Genomic DNA, 15,705 nt, shown 5'->3' with positions numbered 1-15,705 from the left:
TCAAAGAGGTTTCAAGCTTCTGGAACAGTGTTGGCTACTGCAGAGTATTGATTCTGCTGTTTAGTTTCTATGCAACCGTGAAACTCCAATTAGAGCACGTTCATCTCACTTTTAATGGTCTTCATAAAACTCTCCAAAACAGTTTTTGAAAATCTGTTGCACAAGCTATAAGACACCCTTCAAGTGAAAACCTGCACTGTTATATCAAACCAGCAAGAATATCTAATGTTCCAGTTCAGCAAATCAATTTATTCAATTTGTCCAAAATTGATGATGGAATCAGCTTGAATTTAAGGACCAAACTGGTCAAAACAGAACTGAATGAAAACTGGGTTATTGTCTAGAAGACAACACCAAACTGCACCAAAAATCAGAAAGCTGAATTGGTTAACAAGGTGTGATAAAAACTGTTTTGAACAATTTTTTAAAAACTGAAATCTGCACCTTCAATTGTAAAAACCAGTTCAATCAACAAGTTTCAAAATCCTTTTGATCATTTAAAATGTTTCTCAAATCAGAACTATATAAGCTAATTGCATAACACAAATCAAATTCTGAAACTGGACTGTTTCAGCATTGGACAATAGTGCAGTATTTCTCTCGGCCAAGGCTATTTGGCTTCATGTGCATGCACTCAAATCTCACTTCCTTTACTGTTTCAGGGTGCTCTAGCAAGCTTCTTTTAGGTTCCAAACACTCAATTTCTCATTCACTTTCATATGGAGCTGGTCTCTCAAAATTTGGCTATAGAAGTTGCCAATTTTCACTCAAATTCTCACTGCAGAAAAGTGTTTTATGCTGCTGAAAAAAAATACAATTAATGTTTGCTGGACAGCACATCTTGAATTCACAAATTCAGGTTCCTCTCCACTTCCTAAGATGCTACCTTGGTAGGGAAAGGGTTCTGCAACTTGAATGCTCCAATTGGACTTCACAACACCATTGCAATCATCCAAAACAGTCACCAAACAGATTAAAAAAAATCTGCACCAGTTTCAACACCAAAATTTGACTTGAACTTGACAATTTAAGAGGCCAAAAACTCAAAAGCAATAAAAATAGGTTTACAACAGAAGTAGGCACTCAAATGGATCCTAAGAAAGGTGCTAGAACAGATTAAGAAAGCAAGAAAACTCAAAATGCAGGTTGAAAGACAATTAGCACGAAACTGTTTGATAAAAACAGAAGGTGTTCGATGAAATGCCTTAAAGAAACCCAGATTTTGTGTTTTTGGGTTTGGACTAGGCTGCACGGTTCATAATCCCTTTTAACACTTTGCTTTGCTTCTTTTAACCATTTAATTATAATTTTAATCACTGAACCAGGTATTGCTGCAAGCCAAATTGGATTTCAAAGTACATTCATCAAAACAGATTCAGTTTTCAACACTGCACCAGAAAATTGGCTTGGTTTTGGTGGTTTGAAACTCAAATTTGCACAGAAGTGGCTTAAACTCGAAATGAATCACTTCAGCAACTTTAATTAGTGATTTGAAACGTGTTAAAACTTTGAAATGAGTTAAAAACAGATTGCTACTCAAATTGACCTTGCCACTTCCTAATATAACTCAAAATATGATGGTTTAAGACACAACTCTGCACTTAGGCCAAGATATTACTAATTGAAATCTGCTAGCAACTTTTAAACACCATTTTAAACTTGTTCAAGCTATCAAATAGCTCAGAATTAGCCGAAATCAAAATCAGACTTTGTTATGGCCAATTTATGCAGAAAAATACCCCAACAATCCACCAAAATCAAGTTTGATTGATTCAAAAGCTATAGCAACAATGAAAATGACTCAAGGAAGTCTTAATACACTAGATCAAGCTGGAATTTATCAGCTAGAATGAATTAAATTCATATTAGACATCCAAGGATTTTTAAGCACGGTGAAAAGCTTGAAATAAGACCGAAACAGTGGAATGCTATTAATTGTGAGCAACCAAGCTATGCAAATTGCATTTCATTGCTTGTAATGGTCTGCTATACTTTCAGCATTATTCAATATCATCAACCAAATTTGTATAAAGCACTAGAATCAAAAGAAATCAACTGGAAAACAGATTCATGATTTAAAAACAGAATTGAATTTTTGCAACAGAGTTCAGCACAAATTTGAAATCAAAATGGATTTCTAGTGCTTTAGCTTGTATCACCAAGGCTAGAACAAATTCTCATTGCCTTTATTGGTTGATATACGGCTTATCTAGCACTTGAACTCAAGCAAAACGAATTAAACCAGCAGAAAAGAATACCAAAGCAGACAAAAACTAAAACTGCAATATTCACTTGCACATGACCAAGACAACACTGAAATTGAAAATTAAAGCTGGAAGTGACTCAAACAAAGAAAATTCACCGTTTAAAATAAAGGATAAACATGATAACAGAATGGAAGCACACTGAACAATGATTAAACACACCAAATTAAGAAGAACAGAACCAAAACAGAATGGAAACAGTGCTGGAACAAAAAGCAGGACATAATGCAAAAACAGAAACAGAATTGGAATAAAAATGGATGAAATAGCTTAGCTCTTGGTGCGTGGACGACCTAAGCTCATGATACCACTTGATGGAACCCTCTCCTAGCATTAAGCACGCAAGAAGAAGCTTCGGAACAGATGCACAGCGGAATAAGATTTGGTGCAGTGAAATGGATGCTCAGAAAAGTGTTTGATGAAAGTTTGGATGAAGATGTGGTGTGTGTATGATGCCTCCAAGCTCAGAAGGCCTTCGTACTAAGGAAGGAAGCTAGAGGGGAGTATCTGAATTCGAAATTCAGAGGTGACTAAGGGATATAAGAGGCTGAGCAAACAATTCTACAGCATTTCATTACATCCAAAAGTGAGAAAATACAAAGAAAAGGCCCTCTTATTTATAGGTGAAGAGGAGCCTAATTTCTTATTTAATTCCCTCCTAAATTCAAATTATTTAGCATAGAAGGCACATTCATTTTGATCCAGCAAGGTCCATGCCTCATTCCAGCTCAGCCAGCAAGGTGCATGCTTCATTCCAAAACAGCCAAGTCACGTGGATTGGTCTTCTCTTGGGTGAAAAATGCTGGTGCATTTCCCATTCCGCAAGCACCTCCCTTTTTGGCTCCTTTGATTGGCTCTATTGATTTAACTTCTTGGATGGCTTAATCATGGTCTCCAAGATTTATTAGTTCCTACAAAACAAAGTATAAGTATATTAAAGAAAATCCTACTAAGACTTAGAGAAGAAAAATCAAGAAAGAGTCTTTAACAATCCATCTTCACTTCCCTTTCTTAGCCTTAGCTTAAGTTGATACTCCTTTGAATGGAATGCCCTAAATGGGTTTCCATCAAAACAACTCCCAAACTGGCTTTGCACTACGCATCTTTAGGAATATCTGACGCAAATTCTTTGATAGTCAACAGAGAATATAATCTTTTTGAATTTCTGCGTGAAATCAAAGGTTAAAAATATTCAAAGGCAAGTTATTTGCAGTATAGTATAGAAAAATATGATTAGAATATACTAAATTTGTATTTTTGGGGGCCTTTCAGCATCTCAAACAATCGCCCTTCATCCAAAGCCTTTGCCGGTAAACTACAAGTTTCATAATTTTTCCATAGATAAAAAAAGAAAGGAAAACAAAATTAACCTTAATTATCCCAAATGCATGCAAGCAAGAAGACAATATTTAAAAATCAAAGTATGCAGACAACAACAATTGTGACAAATCTCATTCATAGACAGGACATCAAATTGCATATATCATACTAATCCTGAATAGCCCTAACATGAAGGTGGAAAATTGCATAACCCACCGGTACCAGGATGAGGTGTTTCGGTCTCTCTCTATAGTATGTCAATATAAGAATAACCTTAGACTTCAACATCTAGGTTTTTAACTCTCAGCACATTATGCAAATTTACGCTAACATAAACTTGGAAAACTTCTAATCACACCAATTGAATTAGAAATACACTCGAGATCAATATGACTTTAATCAAGGCTTGTAATGTGGCCAAGGTATAGGTGAGGTGAAAAGAGATAAAAATCAAGGCTAAAATCAAAGAGAGGTGTTATGAAAAATGAATGCATAAATCATTCACGAATGCATAACGTAAACAATACAAGTTCTGAAATATAAATAAACAGGAATGCATCACATAGTCGAATTCTTGAATGAAAAGATATCTCTACCATAATGTTTTGATTTTATTTGTGTGCCTCATCCTCTTTCAGAAACTTAAATTTCCATTTCAAAAAATCTACAAAATACAAGTAAGCAATGTTAAAAAGAAAACAACCACAACAACAAAACCATTTAGTTGAAGCAATTCAAATTTTGAGAACAAATTTGAACTTAAGTGGCAGAGCACTAAGTTCTAACTTTTAAGGCCTAAGTCTTATGTCTTAGTATATTAAGCTCTAATCCCTAATCATACTTTGACCTAAGCCTTTAAGCCCTATTATGCCCTATGTCCTATGCCTCCAAATAGTACTCATACAATGCTAAAGAATTCTTGGTTCAAAATAAATAGTGTCATAAGAAGAACATAAGATTTCTTATCTGTCACTGCTACAATTGAAGGAGTAGCTCTTGGGAGCCATGGGACACAACAGTGCCAATAATGAGGGTGGTAGCGTTGGAAACAACTACAACTTCATCGGGTAGTATATAATTCAAGCCTCCAAGCTACACAATAAAGAAAAATCATGATAAGACAAACAATTTTCAATTACAAACAATTATTACAACTAATTAAATTTAAAGACATAACAAATCAAATGTAATATTGTACCTTAACTTTCATTTTCAACCAAACATTTGTTACATTTTGATCGTTGACAGTTAATGGTGGATCCAAACACTGGGTAAGAGTTTCCATTTCAGCAAGTATCTTATTCTTCCTTAAAGCCAATAAAATTCCATTAGTTTTAGAGCAATAATGAACTTGAATAATTTCAAAGTGAAAAGATAAACATAATAACTCATCGTAGATAACGAAATTTTTTCTAAAAAGAACGAGAAATATATGGAATTACAAATTTCAAAGAATACCATTTATGAAGTCAACTACTTTCTCCGCTCCTAGTTGAGCTACAAAGTATTTATTGCGAAGACTCCCACAAGATGTATAAATCACTTGTAACAAAACAAATAGAAAGACATAGTGAAATTATCATGGTTAATTGGTTAATTGCACAATAGACTTAGGCCAATAGACTTAGGCCAAGTTAGCCTCACAAAACATAATAAAAATTTGATCTCCAACTAAACACAACTTTACATTGAACAAAACATTAGTAGGACAAACAATTGATAAAACTACAACTCTGTATATAGCTTATCTCAAACAAAAAAAATAAATGACAAAAATGATGAGAGTGCATGATAAAAATTACAAAGTAGTAGCATAGATATACAATAATCTACCTTGGGAGTTGTAAAACTCGAGTTTCTACTTGAGTAAATCCAAACTGCTAGACATCCGGAGTACAGGTTCGAATCCGCATTTGCTTTGACCCAATGTCTGTAATAACATAAGTAACATCAACAAAATCATCAAACCTTTGCAATATAACAATTGCACAAAAAACATACCGTAGACACTAACCATTAACACCTTTTCCATCCTCCCTCGCGGCTTCTAATTGGATTTCTCGACAGATGAGGTCCTTTGTCATGCGATTAAACCTCTTTTGTAGGGACACCAAAGAAAAAAGCTAGGCACAAAATAAGCGAAATTAAAAAATGTTGTTACTAAATCATGATCAATTTCATATCTAGGGCCAACAAAAGCCAAAAGAGTTCAACACATGAAACAGTCGTAGCACACCACATATCTGCTGTAAATGGTTGATAGGACGAGCGTCCTCTGCGCGCTGGACGAGCCTCCTCTGCGCGCTGGATGAGCGTCCCCTCTGGGCGACAAGCGTCTGGACGAGAGTCCTCTGCGAGCTGGGCGAGCGTTCTCCGCTAGCTGGGCGAGCGATCTCCGCTCTCTGGACGAGCGTCCACTTGCTCGACGAGCGTCCTCTACGCGCTGGACGTCCAGTGTGGAACGAACGGTCGTCCATCAGTAAGAGGTCGACGAGCGTTCGTTCGCTGGTGGACGAGCGTTCGTTTGCTGGTGGACGAGCGTTCGTTCGTCATCTCAGCATCCCACTCATCAATTTTTTTAACGCCGTCCAGCCAACTTAACGGGAAGGACTCAATTGATATCAATTTTCAAAATTAAGGACCATTTTGATACACTTTAGAAAACGAGGACCTATCTCAGACATTCCTACACAAATAGGGATGTCGAAAAGGATTAAACCTAATATATATATACCTTGTAATTCAAAGATTTGTAACGCTCGGTCTTATACCTAGCATATGTAATAAGTAGTGCTCGGTCTTACACCCAGCGTACGACCTAAGTAGTGCTCGGTTTTATACCGAACGCTCGTACTCGTCTTTAATTATTGAACGTTCGGTAATAGCATTCGTCCAAATTCAGTAAAATTCCTTTTACCGCGTTCGGTCATTGACTGGCAGTCGGTCTTAAAATATGATTATTCTCGTTATGGTTCTGAAATCGTCTTGAGGTGGTTTTATCCATTGGATCCCGCCTAGAGTCCCATACTTAAATTATTTTTGAGTATTGATATAATCTTCCGAGAGTCAGTTCATTCAACTGATTCCAATGGTAAATAACGTTCGTCAAAAGTGATGCGTATTTGTAGCCAAATTTATTTGGTTCTGGAATGAAGGTTATCGTTCTTTTCCTCCCGTTCGTCCTCATTATGAAGAGGACTGAACGTTCATTAATTTATGACCTTGGATTGGAAGATGAAACTGAAAATAAAGTGGAATATTATAAATAATGAACAGTATATGAGAGGAATAAGTGATGGTGGTTTTTGAACTAGCGTTCCAAGGAGGAACGACTCTATGATTTGAATATGGAAAGTTGTATAGTATGAACGTGGTAAAGCTACTGATGGCAGTTCATCCTGATGTTCCGTGAGTGCTCGTCCTCACATAGAGGAGGGTAGGTCATGTGTGGGAACGGCAGGAGGTCCCAGTCCTTTTGAGTACTTTGGACTGATGGGGCTAACCTCGGGTGGCAGCTGTTGAGTGTTTTCAGTTACTACATCACCCGGGTGCACGAACGCCTGTAGATACATGGATTCATACAGTCCGAACGGTCTGTCTTATGAGAGCTTTGGATAGTTATTTCTATGTTGATATATTATTGTATTGTTGGTATGCTTAAATTGAATGTTGATGCATTGAATTAAATTATATAAGCTTACCCTGTGTTCTTTCCTTGTGTTGTTTTGTATATGTACGTCCGTCCTGTCAATGCAATGATCATCCGTGTGGGTGTGAGCAGAAGCAGACACTCTTTTGGAAGAAGTGGTGGAAAAAGAGAATCTTGTGGACGTCGAAGTGAAAGCCGAGACTTAGATCGTCCAGTAGAGTTAGGCGTCCTTAGAATTTTATGACGTTCGGTTATTGGTTTTGTAAAATCGTTCGTCCTAAACCTTTGTTGCTTCTGTCTTAACTTATTAGCTCTGTAGTCAATGCCGTTCGGATTTTGATAGCTGACTTTTATATAAGACTGCACTGTTCTATTATGTAATGTGATTAATTCTAATTTATGGTTATTACTATATTTTGGGATGTTACACCAGCCATCATTGATCTAATACTCTCTCTGCTCTTGAAACCCATCCCATTCGGTCAACGTGAACCACACCTCCAACTCTTCATCTTGATCTTATTCTTCTTTCATCATTCATTTCCAACAATGAATACCACGGCCTAACCTTCAAACACCCATCATCATTAACCCTCACTTGTAATACCAAAATCCCCAAAGTCGTTTCCCTCCAAGTAAAGAGAATTGATCCAAACACCCAAATCAATACACAAATCAATACACAGAGCAGAACTAATCCAGTGTTTACCCCTCCTTGGGTTACCAATTTCGAAACAAAGAAGAGAAGGAGGGAGGAAGCAATGGTGCTGGCCGGATCGGGGCGGCGTGATGTGGTGGCTGTAACACCCCAAAAAATTTTTGCCCTTTTTAAAATTCAAGACTTGAAATATTACAATAATAGAATTACGGTAACACCCCGAACCTCAAGCTCAAATCTATACAAAAGTTTACAGCTCAGACAGAACAGTAAAGAAAACATTGAAACCTTCTAATACACTCTTCCATCTCTTCCTGCACTTGCGCCAGACCACGCGACATCTCTTCATCTGCTCCCGTATAACAAAACGTTATACGATCATCGCAAAAACATGATTTTCCAATACATGCACAAAATAAGTAAGGGTGAGCTAACATGCAATATATCATTTATAAAAATATGCATAATTGTTTTGATAAAATCATCATGTAATATTTAGGTTAGACATTCCCATACACCAACATACCAAAATCCTACTAGACACTCATACGGATGATACAATGATTAGCTACTAGACAAAGCTATTCCCCAAACCTTCTAACCGAATATTATTTGGACGGACGCTATCTGCCGAACCCTATCTAATGAATACTATTAGGCTGAAACCCATTTAAACGAACGCTAGGTGATCATGCACAATTGAGTCGAACGCTAAACTCAGAAAAAACCATAATGACCGAACACACTCACAATGAACACTGAGATCAAACACTAGGCCGAACGCTAGAAACTGAACGCCAGATCGAATACTGATTTCACGAACGTTAAGATTGATCACTTAAGCTCGACACTAGACATCAAACGCTATTGGACTGGATACCATTAGGTCGCACACCAAGAGACCGAATGCTAAGTAAGATCAAACACATAGACTTCACACTTAGACAGCGCACTCTACTAGAACAATTACCATTATTTCGAACACTAATCAAACGATCGCTCAAAGATCAAACCTAGCGCACCACAGATTAAGTACCATACGGACGAACACTTAATTGATCACTTTACTAGATTTAACACTATCTGAGGGTAACCTCATCGAGATCGGATGTTCCCTATGTACGACCACTAACCGTTAACAATCCTTATCTGAGACAAGCGTCATCCAAACCGAGCACTACTTATGAATGATCACTGCCTGAATCATGCATCACCACGACTAATCACTATTTATTAATCGACTACTACCTCAACGAATATCAAGGCCGGTCACTTCCCATAAATGATTGCAACCTTAGAGTAACATCACCAAAAAAGATCATTCTCTAAGAACCATCGCTACAAGACAGAACACTAGAATAAAGAACGCATGAGCCAGGGTTAAACGCCTAGAGTACTCTACTGAACACCTTAGTACAGACTGAACGTAATCAAACTAAACCACAGGGTACCAAAATACGACCGGACACTAACTACCTGAGAACAATTAACATCAAGATCAACCGTTACCTAATAACGCCTACTACCCGAGAGTAAATAATACCAAGACCGGACGTCACTAAATAATAACGCACGCTACTACCTATAGACCCAACAAGTTTTACTTCCCGTCTCTCTCGAAGAATTATTCCAAATCCAGTTTTATCTGCACTGCCATCTCTCCCGTACCAATACGATCATCACGGTTGGAAACCACAGCCACAACATGCAAGATGAATAACCAGAAGTATCACATCCTAGATCCATTATATACAAACTATAACAATTCCCATGGTAAATCGACCCACATGACGATGCAGACTAGTCTTTCATAAACTGATGTCGTTTACTTGTAATTCGTCGTCATAACCTGCTCTCAATAACAGGCGACCCGAGCCGTCTTCCATCGCGACTTCAGACCTATCTCCCCGACTCCTCAAGGACTAACGAGTAAAAACATCGATACTACGCGTAACGATGCACTATACTCAACACAAGCCGAAGTCATTGGGCGAGACATTCACCTCCTCGCGCAGAAGAAGGTGACACTCGAATCTCAGTCTCACGCATGAGACTAGCAAAAATGCTCAAAAGACAGACGAAGTTACAAGTAAATAACACAGGATATGTACCACCTCCAACAGAATAAACGTGCTCAATCACGAATTCATACATATTCTCAATAATATGTATAAATAAACCAATATTGGATCAAGGAAATAACCAACAATTCTCAATAATTGTTTCAAAATACTCCCACGGATACATGCATTATTGCCGAACGTTATTTCCAACTCTGATGCTGTTTGAACGAACGTTCTGGGATCCATCATCATCAACGACCGAACGCTGCCTATGGACACCAAATATTATAAAACCGAGCCCCAAAGGACGAACGCTCGAGATCAAGTCTAGTCGTACGTTACCTATGACGAGTAGTTCCCGTGGATTAACGAACGCCCACATTCACAATTAAACCAAGGTCGAACGTCCAAGATTCAAACCGAACGCTTAAAACCAAACGCCCAAGAATCTCAAATTAAGAACGAACGTTCTGATATTTAGTCGAACCACTAAGTCACTTTGCCGAACGTCAATAAAAGAGGCCTGATCGAACGACATAAATCAACAGCTAACCGAACGTTGCTAAAATCAAAACTTAACCGAACGCTCGCTTATACTAAAACCGAACGCTCACTTATACCCCTTAACCGAACGCTCACTTATACAAAAACCGAACGCTCACTTATCCCCAAAAGCCGAACGCTCACTTATACCCCTTAACCGAACGCTCACTTATTCCCAAAAGCCGAACGGTCAAGATTCAAGCCTTAGCAGGTTAACTTATGACCGAACGCTATAATCATTAACACCTCAGACCGACCGTTCACGATTCAAACTTAGGATATCAATTTAAGGCCGAATGCTCACAAACTAAACCTGAGAATCCCTCATCAAAACCGAACGGTTACTATTATCAAAACCGAACGCTACGGATCACAGTTTGAGACTACCAAATTAAAATCAATAGTTATAATCACTATTATACGAATACCGATTGTCGAACGTTCACTTATATCATAGAAACCGAACGTTCAGGATTCAACCCTAAAAAATCCATATTAAGGACGAACGACTACAATCACTAATACTCAACACCGAACGTCCAAGATTACTTATAGTGGATGCCAATTTAGAGACGAACGCTCAAGTTGAAACCTAGAATATCAATTGATAACGAACGCTCACCATCTGCACAATGCGAATACTAAACTAAGTACGAACGTCCAACATCTCTCATTCACTGGATAAATATCATTGACGAACGTCTAACATTTAACTAACTCACGGACGAACGCTACGCTCGTTACCCGAGGATACAAAACCGGACGCTCACAGATCAAGCCCAGAACGAACGTAACGCTCGTTATTGGAGGAGGCAAGACCGAACGGTTAAATTGTCCGATCTGAGCACAAGTTGAACGAACGCTCGTTCTACACATTATAATTTGGCCGACCACTATTTGGTCGAGCACCAAATGGACGAACGTTCTAAGTTGGCTAGTTTGGGCGGACGCTCAGAACAAATACCGAACGTTCAGAAATTGGCCAATTGGACGTTCGCGCATTCTGCAGAATCGCGCAGATCCAGAGAAACCCAGAAAACCCTATTTTCAACCCCTTCTTCCCAAATTTGCATCAAAATACAGATTATACCAACAATTAAAGAAATAAATCAAACTCCCCTTACCTCTTGAAGACTTCCTTGTAAATTTTGGGATCTATCTCCTCCCAGATGTGCAGATCAAGATCTCCTTGCAACTTCAACAATTCTTCACTTCTTCTCCCAGATCTTGCTGCAAGGACTCCCCTCTCACCAGATGCTCAACCAGATCCTCCTCTCAGGCCTTCAGAAGTTGGAACAGCTTCCCATGGGTGCTCCTGGAACGGCTGGAAATGGAAGAAAGGGTTCCTCCCTTGGCTGCTCTCTCTCTCTCTCTTTCTCACATGCCAAAATGAAAGCTCTCCTTTGCTGAGCCTTTCCCCCGTAACCCAATACCTCCAATAAATGCTTCCTAATAATGCAAGAGGTGGGTGACCACCATGTCCCCACCATGCCCCCACCACTCCTAAAAATACGGGTCTTACATTCTCCCCAACAACAAAAATTTTCGTCCTCGAAAATTAAGCTTATCGGAACTAGTCAAGGTAAGTTTCTTTCTTTTTCTCATGCATTTTGATGGTCTTGTCACCGGTTCTAGTCAGAAATGTATAAAGTTGTGATTGAGTTCTTAAGATAAAGATGGAAATTAACATGGATTTTGAGTCGAGGGGTATTCGAGTTCATACATTCTGATGAAAAAACACACGTTAAGCAAAGGAAGATAATATTGGTGGCTCGAGGGATCTGGTGAGAAAAAGATAACCTTGAAAGATACATTCAAGAATGGGTATAAGAATTTGTTGAGCTTGTCAGAGGGGAAGAATTTGGACAAATCGTAGATACACCCCTTGAGGGCAAAACTCTATGCAACTACCTTGGGCAGTTTACCCTTTTCTTGTAGCTAATAAAACTAATGAAAGTGCACCTTGTGAAGTTGGAAAGCGAATTCATACTTAAGGGTAAAGTGAATGACTTTCCTCAAGGATACCTAGAGTGGTACTTACATCGTTTGGATGAGGAGGAAAAATGGGAAACAATTACGCATGTATTGACTTTTATCCCCAATGACGTCATGTTCTTCCCTAATATCAGGGATTTTGTTGACTGTGCTGCTATGAACGTTTTCGTGGGATACAAAGTTCACTCTGAGAATCCAACCACTGTTGTCCTAGCTGAAGTTTGTGGGACTCTTAGGTAGTGTTATGAGCTAAGGGGTAGGAAGATGTTGTTTTCCTTACCTGTGGTGCATGAGTTAGGGAGCCTTAAAGTTCATATGTCCATTAAGGGGATCGCCAACACCTGCATCTCTTGCCATATTGCAGATCTACTATGAGGAAGGAACCTTTGTTGAAGTGCTTCATCAAGTTAGGGACACTTGGGGGCAATGTTGTTCGCTTCGAAGAAAGGCCCTAGATCATGACTGTTAATGAAAGATTCCCTTAGCCAATGAATCGCAAAAAGGGTTAAGACAATCAAGTTGTAATTCACGTTAATTTCCCCTACCCAAATTGTGAAAAGCAATTTCAAAATCATGAGCAGTGGATAGAAGCAACAATGACAAAACTAGAGAAGTAATGTTGGCATTTAGCTAAAAAAAGGGGACATAAAAGATTGATGATTCAGATGAAAGAGTATTGGAAGAGAAGTCTCTCACAATTAGCTTCCCTCGTCAATGAAGCCATTGAAGGTGTTTCAGAGTTATTCACTGATGTTGAGTCTGCAGTGACAATCTTTAACCTGCCTAAGGGGTTTGAACTTTCCTCGATTGCTGAAAGAACTGACTAGAGAAATGAAGAATGTGATGACTAAAGCTTGAGATGTTTGACCAAGACTTCCTATGTCTCACGTTTTGAGAACTTTTGAATGATGAACCACCTTATTGACTCCGTTTCGTCTTAATTTCCAAATTATATCGGGACAATGTTTTCACAGCTTTATAATTTCCGACTAGAGTATTTGAACTACATTGTCTTTTCTTTTTCTTTTCATTTTCATTTTCTTTTTCTTTTTCTTAATTTGTTTCATCTAATGAAATTCAAAAAAAAAAACTAAAATACATCTAAACATCTAAGATACCCTAAAGGACTCGAACCAATTAACAAATCTTGGAGAACCAAAGAGAAGTTCTAGAAGGAATGAAAGTCGATATCCAACAACTGAAGGGACAAATGAGCTTAATCTTAGAGGCCCTAAATGCCTTACAAAGCCCTGGAGATTCATACGCACCACAACTACAATAGAGAGTTCCAGAGGCACAAACTTTCTCTCCTTATTGGTCTTTCCTCGTATTACATTCCATCCTGAGGGGCAGGCTTGGGGCATGTTAACACTCAAAAGACCGAAGAGAACACAGTTGAAGGAGGAAACGAGCTTGGGACAACCACTTGCATGGTCCTTAGGGAAATTATTAAGCCAAGTATTGTGAGCACGATGAGGACAAAGCTGCCTGAGTTGAAATCTTCTCACCATGTCAATGTTGAGGTTGTCGGGCACAAATTTGAGGTGCTAGAAAAATTGTGAAAGCCATAAAAGGTGGATGAAGCGCCAAGTTTGAAAGTGTTGCACGGTCTCGGATTTGATGATACCTCGAAAGTTCAAGTTGCCAGAATTTAAGAAATATAGAAGGACTGCTTGTCCCAAGAGCCATCTCATGATGTATGGCAAGGAAATGGTTGTTCATGCATGTGATGAAAAGTTGTTAATTCTTTTCTTTCGAGAGTTTGGATGGCATGACTCTAATTGGGGCACTCATCTTGAATCTTCGTGGATCTGGTGGATGCTTTCTTGAGCTAGTACAAGTACGACCTGGATGTAGCACCTGGTAGATTGCAATTGCAGAGCGTGGTGAGAGAGTTCAAATCGTTCAAAGAGTATGCCCAAAGGTGGAAAGAGATTGCTGCTCAAATAGGGTATCCTTTGAGTGACAAGGAGATAGTTGTCATGCTCTTAAAAACTCTACAATCACCCTTCTATGAGCATGTGGTGAGTAGTGTTTCCTAAACTTTGCAGACTTGAGGATACTTGGAGAAAGAATTGAAATTAATGTGAGGAAAAATGTCCCGCACGATCTTACTGAGACGGTAAATGGTAACGAGTTCGGGTCTAAGCCTAAGAAGGGAGCAGAAGGAAGAGTTTAACCGTTTCCCACCGCTCAGATGCCATTGGCCTACCCTCCATCTGAAATAGTTCTAAACTCAACACCCCGCCAAACTGTTAGGCAAACATGTTGATCAAAGGGCTTATGAGTCTCACTCCTAACCTTCTTACTTATGCAACATTTCTTCCAAGTCTCCTGCATAAAAGGCCTTGTCTCTACTGGTTTCGTGAAGCCTGTAAAACCTCCATGATCCAAGACTTATGATTCCACCAAAAGTGTTGGGTGTTCAAGCGCAAAGCCAAAATTTAATTGATTCAAGATGGTTAAAGTTTGAAGAAAGTCAACCCAATGGTAAGGCAGGGCTTGAGGATGTCTCTATAGACACCATAAAGAAATGAATTGGGCTTTAGGAAAACATAAGTCATTATACAAGAGAATTTGATGTTGAGAAGTGTCTTGCTACCGGGGAGGTATGCACATTGATATCGCACTTTCATCCATGACTTTCAATGTGAACATTACTACATGGTTTCTCCAAGGAGTGCTAGAAATCGAGTCCTGAAAGGGTATAGCAAAAAAAAAAAAAAAACAAACAAAAAAATCAAAAATTGAAGAAAATCTTGAGTCACTTATCTTTCTTACAAATTGTCAAACTCTTGTTTTTTGAAAATAGAAAAAAAATGATAATCAAAGACAAAAGTTACAGTGTCAAACTTTTCCGAGGTCAAATGTCTAATCAAAAATAACAATTTGATGTTTTCTCTCGAGACGTTTGTGCGCATGGTGCTTGAAAAATCTCACCCTTCACTTTCCAAAATAAAAAATTTTCCCCAACAAATACTGTCACTGCCCTCAGTAACAAAGTAAACCTTTACACCGGCGAAAATTGGTCTGGTGATCCCTGAATCCATTGGGACAAAAAAAAAGAGAGAGAGAGAGTTGAAAATGAATAATGTCTCAGGAAGAGAGGATCTCCTTGCCAACTAGCCAAAAGTATGCACAAGAAAATCAAACCAATTAGGGCCACCTTTTAGCCAATCCTTTCATGCCCACTACTTCTTCTAAAAAGAACCC

Source organism: Vigna angularis, chromosome 10 (assembly GCF_016808095.1).
Source record: "Vigna angularis cultivar LongXiaoDou No.4 chromosome 10, ASM1680809v1, whole genome shotgun sequence".
Classification (NCBI taxonomy): domain Eukaryota; kingdom Viridiplantae; phylum Streptophyta; class Magnoliopsida; order Fabales; family Fabaceae; genus Vigna; species Vigna angularis.
Note: the sequence above shows the minus strand (reverse complement) of the source record.